General features: G+C 50.7%; 1 protein-coding gene across 7 annotated transcripts in view; it reads left to right on the top strand.

Annotated features, from left to right (window-relative positions):
• Positions 1-12886, top strand: part of LOC139263202 (spectrin beta chain, non-erythrocytic 1-like) — a 451700-nt gene that overhangs the window by 264653 nt on the left and 174161 nt on the right. The window lies entirely within an intron of this gene.

Here is a 12886-nt window from a genome sequence, read left to right as displayed (position 1 = left end):
CACTCCAGAGAAACTTCAGGGTGTGGCTTATCCTCCAAGGGGACCAATCAGAAATCAAGTCATGTGATTATGGAGTGCCAATCAGCCAGAAACACAATGCAAATAACTGGATCCTTTATTCGTTTACGTTGTTTTAAATACAGGCATTAAATTAAGTACATTCAAATATGCCCCATCTAAAATTAAGGCCATCATTATATTTAAGTAGCAATCATGTTAAAGTACCTTTGTTACAGCACTTAAATCTGTTGATTTATTCATTCTTGACGTTTGTTGACAGTTAATGCTGCATAGTGCACTGCATGAATGAAATGTATGGCGATCTTTACATAATTCTCAACCTCTCCAAATGAAAATGCAAGAAGGCATCAATATTTTACAGAAAGTGCTGCTGAGTCTTTACAATTCCTTTGGCTGCTTTCACTTTGATATTAAGTGTTGTCTCTGAGATCCCCTGGCATGCTCTCCTCCTTCCTGATTAGAGAGATGAGGTTGTGGATTTGCACTGAGTACTTCTCCGCCATGCTTTATTACTTCGGCAGGGTTTCCTGTATGCTTCATACAATGTCCAGTAGATACCTCAAAGCACTAGAAATCACTCTGCAAAATCTATCCCAACGTCAGCGTTCTCTCTCAGGCCAACATCCCCAGCATCGAAGCTTCGATGGACGGGCCACATTGCCCGCATGCACGATACTGGACTTCTGAAACAAACTACATCATGGCAGGTGAACCGCAGGAGGGCAGAGAAAATACTTCAAAGAGATCCTCAAAGCCTCTTTGAAAAATGTAACATTCCCACCGACTCTTGGGAATCCCTGGCCCAAGACCGCTCAAAGTGGAGGAGAAGCATCCGAGAAGGTTCCGAACACTTTGAATCTCTTCACCGGGAGCACGTGGAAGCTTAGGACAAACAGCGGAAGGAGCGTTCGACAAATCAAGCACCCCACCCAACTGTCTCTCTCACCACCAATTGCCCCACCTGTGACAGAGATCTTAGATCCCGCATTGGTCTCATCAGTCACCTTGGAAGCAAGTCATCCTCGACTCCGGGGGACTGCCTAAGAAGAAGAAGTTGATCAAGTGTTGTCCATAATAATGTTGAACTTTTGGGTGTTATGACACTATTGATTACTTGCATCATTCCCACATCAACAACAACAACTAACATATAATATGTGCTACCCTGGCCCGTAACGGTCTTTGTAAATGCCCTTCTTAAACCTTGAAAAAAATTGTTCTTTGGATGTGGGTGACATTTGCAATGCTGTATTTATTTCCATGACTAATTGCACTAAGGGCATTAGAACCATCCACACTGTATGGAACAGTAGTCACATGAGGGCCAGACTGGATAGGAGTGGTCGGTTTCTTTACCTGACAGACATTAAATGAACTAGTTGTTCATTTTCTGGTGGTAGCTCACAAACAATAGAATTTTAAAATTTGATTTGAATGCATGAGCTCTGTATTGCTTGTTTATTATTATAAACCACTAGATTACCATACCTGCACGGTTAGGGATTATACGTTCTCAGTGGAAGCATCCTTTCGTAATCATTGGGACCAAAATTGCACTATTTTTTAAGATGTACGTGGTTTCCCTTAGGTGTTTTCGAAGCACCCCCACTTTACAATCGTTCAAATCTGGGAGTGATTACTGTACTGAACAGAAGAATGAGTCAGGGATGGGTATCTTGGTCCGAGTACTGGCAATGCTTTTATTAAAGTTAAAACACACACCTGCACCCAGTAAAACCACACACACTCTGGTGTGTAAAACAAACAATACACAGTCTGGCCCATCGAAACAGGCCCCTATCGTGAAGTACCCACGTCTAAAACCTCCCCTGAAAACCCCTAAGATATTGGTTGGGAGAACCCACGATACCCCCTCACACCATGGCTGTGATCTTAAAAGATGTTTGTGCAGAGATGATGCTCACCGATTCGTTGGCTTACTTGTTGCTTCTCCTGATAAAGACGTGTCTCTTCTGGTTTCTTCTCTCCATCCCACACGGAAGACTTGGTCCTTGTAGAGGCGAAGCTGGCAAGAGCAAGAGAGCGATGTGTGGCCACACAGCCTCTTTTATATCCCAGTACTGTCCGTCCTTTCAGGCTGAACAATGTTTGTTTCAAAGCTTCCTGTGAGTGTGGCCTCCCATTGACGCCGGAGCGCCTGACTTCTCTTTTTACAAGAAATACACAACAGATAAATCACAATCAAAAACTGTACAATGACGAGAGCATGTGAGCATTTCCGGATCCACGGAGGAACCTCCACACTTATACCAAGGTCCCACCAGGAGGGGGAATTTATCCCTTTAATTCTTTCCCCTGTGTCCCGGTTTGTCTGTTCCAGTGTGAAATAATGTTTTTGGGATAGCTCAACGGCCTTTAATAACGTTGTTAGGTGTTCTGGCAGAAAAGGAATCTGATACCCAAACTAGGTAATGTACTGTTGCAGCTTCGGGATCGTGTCATTTACCGTAATGTGTACCGTGAATGGCTCTGGGATTGGAATAATACGTTCCTGTGCCACTTGAACTTCGGCATGGGGTTTGAAGCAGAAAGTGCTGTCAGTGACCGGTGCACTCGATACCGGTCCACACTCGTGGTTACGCAGTATATCCCGTCGCCTGCATATGCTACCTGAGGTGGAACATGGTTCTGGGCCCTCACCTCCATGATGTAATTGATGGGCTCTCGACTCTCGGATTCAAACCTGCACTCTGCCCGATCGAACGCATTCAAATGCTGGGGACACAATATGACGTGTGCGCCCCAGCTCTGGCACCCCTTGAAGTCAGTGCCGGTCATTGCGTGCTCCCACTTTATAACAAATGGTGGGACCGCATGATACCGCATGTGCACCCCTTCCCGTATGACCCCAATATTCTCTCCACCCTGTATACCGGCGCTGATTGTGATGTCCTGCCCATTACTGTCATACGCAACACTATCCCATGATTGTGTGGTTGGACCGACCGCAATCCTGGGACTGGGTCGGCTTCGGAGGCTGGATGGAGCTGACACGGGCTCATCGAATTACTATATGGGCTGAGCGCTGCGAGATGCCGGTTGCTGATCCAAGACGGGACGCGACCTTGCTGGAGGTCATCTAAATTAGTGCGCCCCTCACTCAGTAACCAGACACCGTACAACATGCACACTTCGTTTCGTGCTGCCTGCGCCGAGGCATTCCTGTCCTCCTGTATTAATTTACAGTCTTTGCGTGTGTCTCCAGCTCTGCGATAACCTCCTTTAATTGAACAGTAATTGCCTGGTCCTCCTCTAACTCCGACCCTACTGCCGTGTTCCCTTCCCCCAGGATTTTCTGCAGCTGGTCCTTTAACTCTTTTTGGAGTTCATCTGCAAAACAAAAAAACATTAAACGGTGCCACCCGACCTGGGTGACACTCCAGACATTTACAAGGCCCTTTTTTTTTTCCCCCTTTTTTTTGTGTTTTTCTTTTTTTTGGTTTTTTTTTTTGGGCACTAAAATCACAATTTTCCCCAGTGCCCCCTATAAAAGGGAAGGGGGACACTAAAAGCACCGGCAATTAAAACAAATTAAACTTAAAAACTTAAATTCAAATTAAAATTTGGTTGCCGGGCGTGATGATGCACTCCAGTCCCTCCGGTGCCCACCTCTCGAGCTGGTCCTTTAAACCACTGATCTGCATCTGCAGCTGCACGTCATCCATATTATTGACGAGAGATGTACCCGGGCTAAACGCCATAGCGACATCATTGAGCACCTCTCGCCTCTGTCTCCCCGGACCAACGTTATCGTACACTGCCATATCGTATGATCTTTCCCGACACACATCCCCGTAACTGAGTTCAAAGAACTGGCGGAACATTTCTTTAATGAGCGCCTAATACAGCTGCTCAGTTTCTTTTGGACACCACTCGGGCAGATAGACCCCGGTTAGGTTTAAAATGACTGACACGACCGTGTAATGCATCCCCTGGACTAAAACTAAACCATTCCTTGCACCTGGTGTGGTGGCTGGACACCTAACTTCTGACGTCTGTACTGGTGGGGTTGTGGGCAGGGGCTTCTTCTTGTGTGCTACAAGTTCAGTGGCATTTATTGTGTTGGGAGGGTCTGGAATCACGCAGAAATCCATACTCCGATCCCAACCTTGCCATTGCCTCGAGAAGGCAATCGACACACCCGCTGGGCAGATCCACTCCGACCCCCACATACACACACAAATTCCCTGTTCCTCCTTCCACCACTTGTCCCAGCACACTTTCACTCCCCACTTTGACCCCGTGATCTGTCGGTATGTATCATTCCCCAGTCGTTCCCAGTCTGCTGACTGGTTCCTGGTGTCCTGACTCAATTCCCTGAGCCACCTCCACCGTCCCAGAGGAATGTGTCCCTTGCACTTCAAGCATACGCGCTTGTCCTCGGTCACCCCAACCCGTGTGGCTGTGACCTTCAGTCAGCGACACGATAAGGAAGCCTCCCCGTATGTGAACCCGGCGTGGCTGGAGTATTTCGTCGAATTCGACCCCAGCCACCCTGGCCACCTTCCCTGGTGGAAGTAGGCTGCCATCCCATCCGTGACCCTGTGCTACCCCCCTGTCATGGTGAGTCCGTTCCCCTCAGTACATCCATAGAGGAAGGACGACTCAGCGTCCCCCCTCCTGCTGTACCCTGTTCCGGCCAAGCTCCAAAGAACGATTACCAGGATTGTCTCCATCTCTCAGCTTCCTGTGAAGATACAAAGAAACAACAACCTTTCTGTGAGAGGGTATACCTCCACAGGTCTGGCTTCATCAAAAACACACGCTGTAAAACATGAAACTGAGAAGGAAACTATATACACCGCCACCTGTCTCTGGGTGGCCCCACTAGGTCTCTACGACCCTGGGCCTTTTACGGCTCCTCGGCGGTGTGCAAGGAGGCGACCACGGCGTTCTCGGCCGTGGGATCCTGCTACTCCTCTGAACCACCACCACCACGGGCTCCTCACTGTCCCAAACTATGGGAGGAAGACCCGCGTCCACCATGCTGTTTACAGCGCCTTGGTGGTGCTTTTTGTTTCTCGCCCTTTCCCCCGGGTTAAACAACTTGCACTGGTTCACATGGAACCACTTCGTGTCCTTCGGAAGCTTAACCGCGTACACCATGTGACTAGCCTTATCTACAATGCTCTAGGATCCCATGTTCAAAGGCTCAAACGTGCCCACCTGAGTGTAATTGCGGACCATGACCTGATCCCCTACCTTCCACTCGTGGGTTCACCGGGGCTCGAGTAGCAACCGATTGCTCTGGTGTTGCTGCCCTATGTTGCTGGCAGCTTGCCAATGAATCTGTTTAAAGTGCTCGAATAGATTCTTGATAAGCCTGTCCCGGCTTGCCTCTCTCACCTGCCCCGTTGTGAGAACCGGCGCCAGAACATGGGTAGGCGTGTGCATGACCCTACCAGTCATGAGCTCATGCGGGGAATACCCTGTGCTTCTGGAGAGGCTGGCTCGGACCCCCAATAGGACAAATGGCAGGACCTCAACCCACTTTTTCGTGGACTGTCCTGTTTCCTTCCTCAGCCTTTCTTTGATGGTCCAATCAAGTCGCTCCACAACTCCCGATAACTGTAGGTTGTGAGCCACGTGCCATTTCCCTTCTATCCCTAGCACTTTCAAAGTAGCCTGCATGACCAGCCCTGTGAAGTGGCTCCCCTGGTCGGACTCCACGATCTACGGCAGTCCCCACCTAGAGAACACTTCCCTCACCAAGATCCTTGCCGTTGCCAACGCTGTGGCTGATTGGCAAGGGAAGGCTTCAACCCACTTCAAGAAAACGTTTACTAGGACCAAACAGTACTTGTAATCCCCCTTTGCGGTGGGCAATGGCCCGATATAATCAACCTGTACCATCTGCCATGGTCCCTCTACCCTTCTCGTGTCCCATGGGAACCTTTCTTTTCTGGGGATCGGGGTTGTTCGCTGCACACACCAGACAGTCTGTGCAAAAATCGCGGACGTCCTCCCTCAGTTGCGGCCTGTTCTACCATCTGCCAGGTAGTCTCCGGTCCCGGGTGTCCCGTTCCTGGGTCCCCGTGGGCTATCTGGAGTAATTCCCTCTGGTGCTGTTCTGGAACCACCCACTGATCTCCCCTGAAAACCATTCCCTCCTTTAAAGTAATGCCCGCTACCCCGAACGGGCCTTCTACCTTTTCTCCCCTAGCCAGCTGCTCCAGGACAACCTTGAGGACGGGATCCTGTGCCTGGACTTTCCTCAAGTCCGGGGCCAATGCTACCCCTATACTCCCTTGTGTTCCCACTTTGTCCCGGATCGCTGCTACTGGGCTGGACCAGTATGGGTCCCAAACTCTCCTGTTTTGGCTCCCTCCTTGGCTAACTCATCAGCCTTTTGGTTGCCTTCCCCTCTGGGCTCTGTCTTGGAATGGGCCATTACTTTATGAATGTAATGGCTTCCCGGGGTTCCCATGGCCTCTAAGATCCTTTGCAGCAGTGGTTTCGTTGTTAAGGGCTTCCTGTCTGCGGATGTGAAACCGCGATGAGACAAGATGGCCAAGTATTCGGTGCACGAATTGCATGTGAATATGGAATCCAAACAGATGGTGTATGGAGTCTGGAACTCGTCAGTGTGGGTAACGACGTACACCACCGCCGACAGTTCGGTGTGCTGAGTGCTCAGGGTGCTCGGGAGTTTAATGGCCCTTGCAATGCCTGCCGTCGGGTCATAAATCCCACACCCAGTGAAACGCTCCCCTGCTACCACCGAACTGGATCTGTCGACATGTATTTTGCGGCTCGTGGGGTGTAACCTGGCCCGAAATCCTATGTCTACGTCCCATACTCCCTCTACCGAACACTTATGGTCCGCCTCTGTATAGATCATGTTAGTTGCCAGCTTGGGCTCGCACAGGCCTTGCACTCTCAGATTCATCTGTGAGAGCAATAAAGTCCAGCAAGCAATGTGAACACTGCTCACTGTGCCGTCCTTTATCCTCCCATCTAATAACATCTGAGTGGGGGTATGGTGGGTTAGTAGAATGATCTGGGATGGCCCCGTAAAGAGCTGGGAGCTGGGAGTTCTTCACGGCCCAATGCGTGGCCAGGAGGTGCCTCTTGCAATTGGAGTACCCCTGTTCTACATCTGTGAGGACTCTTGAGGAATAAGCCACAGGTCTCAGCTTGCCGTGCCGCTCCTGGAGCAGCACCGCACTCAAACTGTCCCCGTTGGCTGCTACTTCTAAAAAGAAGTCCTCCCCACCATTAATTGTCCCCAGTGCGGGTGCCGTCTGCAGGTCTCCCTTGAGACGATTGAATGCTGCTATGCAATCCTCATCCCACTCCCATCCGACTCCCTTGCGGAGGAGCCGAAGTAGAGGGGCTGCAGTGGTGGCGTAATCCTCAATAAAATCCCTGCAGTATCCCGTGAGCCCCAGGAAGGATCTCACCCTCATCGCGGTCGTGGGGGTTGGTAACTCCTGTACCGCCTTCCGTTTGGCCTCGTCGATAGCCCTTTCCCCAGCCCTTACGGTCAGCCCGAGGAATTTGACCTCCCTCTGACCGATCTGAGCTTTCTTGGGATTGACCTTGAACCTGGTGTCCTTCAACAGCTCCAGCAGCTCGGCCAGCAGCGGACCATGCTTCTCCCCCTCGTCGGAGAACAAAAGCCGGTCATCTGCACCAACTGCTGAGAACTTCTGAAACCCTTTAAACTATTGGCCATACACTGGTGAAAAATGGAGGGGCTGTTGTGGAAACCCTGGGGAAGGCACGTCCAGGTCTACTGTTGCCCTTTAAATGTAAATGTGAACTTGTACTGGTCCTCTCTTTTGAGGGGAATTGACCAGAACCCGTTCGATATATCCAGCACTGTGAATGTGGTCGTGGATGCTGGAATGCTCCCTATCAGGTCGGTTATGCCTGCGACAGTGGGCGCGCAAGCTGGGATGTTCTTGTTGAGCACCCGATAGTCCATGGTGGCCCTCCACGACTGGTCCGGTTTCCGAACTGGCCAAAGTGGAGAGTTCACGTGTGTGGCTATGGGCCTCAACACTTCCTGGGCTACCAGGGATCCCAGTGCCATCTCTAAGTCGCCCTCTGCCTCCCTGGGGAAATTATACTGTTTCTGCGGCCGGGAGATAGGGTTTCCTTGTACCCTGACTTCTACCCCCGTCACCCTACCACAGTTGTGTTTGTGCGTGGCGAACAATGCGAGATTGTCCCGTACGTAAGCCTGGTACTCGGCCGGGGTAGTATTAGCCAATTGCTTTAGGTCGTAACTATCCTTCAGCTTCATCGTACACACTGTGCCTTTACCTTCCCCTTTTCTTGGGATCACTACCACTTCTTTCTCCTTCCCTGTACGTACCGCGCCCCCTCCCCAAAGACAGTGGTTCCTTAAATCCACTATGATTCTGTGGGCTAACATAAAGTTGGCCCTGAGGACTCCTGACCCCGGCTGCTTCAATTTCAGCAGGACGCACTTCTGTTTTGCATGGAGTGATCCTAAATCGATGGCTATTAGCCTGGAGATTGATCCCGCCTGCTCGTTCCTTGTGAACCCCACCAGACTGTGTGGACCAGGGTGAATTGATCGGGTTCCTCGCATGGATCACCGTGCTTGAAGCCCTGGTGTCTACCAAGTACTTCCCCTCGACCTTCTCCATCCCCATCCTCACGCATGGTCTACTCCACTCATCGTACGTGAACGGACACAGGTACTCAGGCTGGGCACGTGCTAGTCAGGGTGGTGGGATTATCGGAGTGGTCGGGATTTCCCTGCTCACGGCAGCGCCTACCCTTCCCTGCTCTGGCACAAAAGCTGTCCGAAGGGCGTCCACCAGAACATCAAATTATTCCGGGGTTGGTCCCTTCGCCTCGACAGGTTTTGTCTTCGGCACTAAAGGATCCCCTTTGCCTTGCCGTTTCCTCAGGGCTGGGCAGTCTTTCCTCCAGTGGCCCAGCTTCCCACACCCGAAACACGTCCTAACCCTCTCTGAGCTACCTCCTTACTGGCGCCATTCCCTTTTACTACCCTCACTGGGCTTCATCTTGTGAACCTTCCCCTTAACTGGTTTGATCTCCTCCTCCACGCCGGCCTTAAATGCCAGATTCATGTGACGGAGCACATCGGCCTTCGTGTTCTGGAGATTCTCAGGGTCAAACCAGTTCTCGGACTTTACCCTAATCCGGGGCAAACTCTTTGACACTAGCGTTCCTTGGCTCACCCTGCAACTGCGCTCAGTCCAGCACTCCATTACAGGCTTTATTATAGACCGGCCAGAGTCAATCCGCAAAAGCCTGAGGTGCTTCCCCAACCAGTTGCAGCATCCTTTCCACCCTGGAGAATGGACTACCCTGGGCGTGACCCATGGCTCTTAGGATTTCCTCCTTTAAGCCCTCTATGGTTCCCTGCCCCCTTTTGCTTTCGGCAGATAGGGCCTGATACATCTTCCCCTCCAGGGAAAATAATAGCAGCTTGTGAACCTCTGACCCATTACACTCATTAATCCCTCCCACCTGTTCCACCTCCGTGAAGTGGACCAATGGGTCTCCTTCGTTGGTAAGCTTGGGCACCCCTGAAATCATATTTTGCAGCTGTGGGGTTGTGAATGGGAGCACAAAATCGCTTTGCAGCGCCCCCTGATCGCGGTTGTCGATGGGCGAGCCGTATTTCCACTGCCGTATGGGATGCATGGGTCTCGGTGTCTCTGGCAGAGGTCGTGCATCCCTGTCCGGCTCGCAATCCTCACTGTCTTTCGCTTCCTCTTCCCAGTTCACCCGGGCTCCCCCCGGGGCCATTAGGCAGACCATTTCTTTGGCCTTTTGGATAGAGTGTGGGTCAAGCTTTGGATTTTCTCTTGGCAGGGCTCGTGATTCCCACTCTCAAAACCCTTACTGGTGGCTACCCTATACACTGTCTTAATATCCTTCAGTTGCCCCTCCAGCCCATTTACCCGCTAGATGTGCGACCTGCTCATTGAGCTTGGCCTCTGTTACCTAACACTGCAGGTACTCCCTTTTGTTATGGGAGGTTTACTCCTGAGTGTGCCTCCTGTTTTTCTTCGCGCAACTCATCTAAAAGCTTCGTACCTACCACAGCCCTTGCGGCTGACTGCTCCTCAGACTCTTTGAGCTCTGCCATAAGCCTACTAACCTGCTCCCTAAGCAGTTGGACTTGCTTCTGCAGACACAGGAGCCAGATGGCCTTTTCTTTTGCCTTTCTATGCTCCTTACTCCCCGTCCACTCAGCAGCTTTATCCTCCGGACTCTCAGCCCGCAAAAGGTCTAGTATCCACTGTTGTGTTATGTTAATAATAAAGATATATGAGGAAATCCTAGCCCCCATTGCTGATCTCTTGGCCTTAATATCCTCCATAACTCTCTGTTCAGTTCACCCAACGTCCTGCCGTGGTCGCCAAATTCTGTCCAGATCCTTGGGGATTCAATGCTTACAGTCCTTACAAAGGTCTTAATGACCGAGGACAGGTGGAGAATACAACCTATCCGCAATTGCCCCCGGGCCGGGGCGACAGAAACAGGCTTCCACTGCAACCCGACCTTCCGCCCCACCCGGCGATCCAACCCCTTGTCGGCCGCGCATCGGCCCCTTACTGCTCGGCAGCGTCCCTTTTCCACCCCATGGGGGAAATTGCCCCATGGGAGCGTGGCCGCCGCCGGTCAGTGCTACTGACAGCTTCGCGAGGCGGGACACTTCCAGTGCCTCAGCGGTTCAGCCGCCCTTGAAGGGGAGGGCACAATGCCACGGCCGCCATTTTCTTTTAATTGTCAGCCGATTCGGCACCCTTCCATTCCATGGTGGCCCAGTGGATGCAACGTGGCCTCACTATGCCTCACAGCGTTCCCCCCTCTTTAACTGAAGGGGAGCGACGTTGCTGCATGTTAGCGTCTCGCTGATGTCATTGCCGTGCTGACGGACGTCACCTACTCCCGACCCGAACCCACCCCTACACCGCCTCAAACAGCACCCCAAAGAGTGCTAGGAAGCAGTATCAAAGTTAAAGAGATGAATTTCCCACCTCCGCCTGCTGCCGCCCCCCCCCCGCCCGCCCCCTCCACCTGCTGCCGCCCCCCCCCCCGCCCCCACCCCGCACACCAAATGGCTCGCTGGCACTGTCGTAGCCAAAGAAGGGAGTAGGGTGTCTAAGATCAAACTTGCAAATGGCACCACCAACTTCGACACTCTGATACACACACAAGTGGCAACCGACATCAGGGTTGACCACGAACGGAACTCATCATCCCCAGCAGCCCAGCAAGGCCAGCGAAGGCCCAACCAACACACCTGCACCTATGTTTGTACCGAGACAATCGACAAGGGAGCGGAAAGCCCCAGATCGTCTCACCCTGTAAATAAGTGTACTAATGATTTTGGTGGGGGGGGGGGGGGGGCGGAGTGATGTTATGTATGCAATACCTTGTAACCAGCATTCTACCGCCACCAGAGGGCGCATCTGTTGGAGTCCCAAGGGATCCCAGCATCCCTTGGGAGCACTGCATATAAGCAGGCTGCCCATGCTGTGCCAGCACTCTGGAGTCAGAATAAAGAGAGTAAGGTCACACTTACTCAAGTCGACAGTACTCAGTCACATTGCTTTATTTGAGACATAACAGTAAGTGTGATAGTTCTGTTTATTTTTATTTTTGCGATTTATTTGTGGCATGGTCAAGGTATTGGGAATGTTTTTTGTGTGTTTTGTGCCGATTTTTTTTTTCTTCAAGCAAGCCTCTCTTAGGGTGCTCCAAGGCCGGCTCTTTAGCTCAGGATTTTCAGTTGGTCTGCCGGGCTCTCGCCCTAAAAGAGGTGTGCAACGCCTCCCTTAGCACTCCGCCCCACACTTAGGGCCCAGCCGATGAATTTTGTGACTGAGGACACAAACCATTTCCCGGCGCAAACTTTACCACCCCACCGCCATTACCGCCCCGAACTGACTAGAACCGAAAATCCAGCATAGGGCGTTTTCTCAGCAAAACAGAAGTTGCAGATATTAAATAATCAGTCCTAGCTTGCCATGATTCCTCCATGGTTGGGGGTATGAAATACAGTGTTCTGAACAAATTAAAACAAATTGAAGAAAGGTCTTCTATTTATATAATACCCTTCACGACCGCAGGACGTCCCAAACTGCTTCATAATTAATGACTGCCTTTTGAAATGTAGTCATTGTTGTAATGTAAAAACACAGCAGCCAATTTGCACACAGCAAGGTCCCACAAACAGCAATGAAATAAATGACCAGAGAATCTGTTTTAGTGGCGTTGGTTGAGGGATGAATGTTGGCCAGGATGGGGGAGAACTCGCTTGGTCTTGTTCACATAGTGCCATGGGATCTTTTATGTCCAACTGAGAGGGTAGACACAGCACTCCCTTAGTACTGCACTGAAGTGTCGGCCTAGATTTTGTGCTCAAGTCTCTGCAGTGGAACTACAGACCTAGAACCTTCTGATTGAAAGGCTAGAGTGCGACCACTGAACCACAGCTGATACTATTATTATCATTTTCAGATAGAGAAGTAGTAAAGTAGGACTTACAATTATCAAATAAGCAGACAATTGCAATAGCCTGCACTGGAGCAGTGAGTCCAACAAACGCCATTTGTACCAGTGCTGCATCACTAAAACTGAGATTAAGTCACAGTCTGTAAGTTAATGGGCTGTGTTACTAATTAGCTCCCACTTGTTTTTTCAACCAGTCAAGGACACAGCAAAAAGAGTAATGGAACTGATTGGAAATATTTTCTGTCTGGTCCAGCATGACTTGAATTTGAAACATTTGTTCCTGCAGTTAGTGCTAAGTAGTGAAAGCTGTCACCTGACACCAGTTAGATGTGTTAAGTATAAAAGTGTAAAAGCCAAATATTGAAACAAC

Source organism: Pristiophorus japonicus, chromosome 4 (assembly GCF_044704955.1).
Source record: "Pristiophorus japonicus isolate sPriJap1 chromosome 4, sPriJap1.hap1, whole genome shotgun sequence".
NCBI lineage: Eukaryota > Metazoa > Chordata > Chondrichthyes > Pristiophoridae > Pristiophorus > Pristiophorus japonicus.
This window is presented reverse-complemented; position numbering and strand designations above follow the sequence as displayed.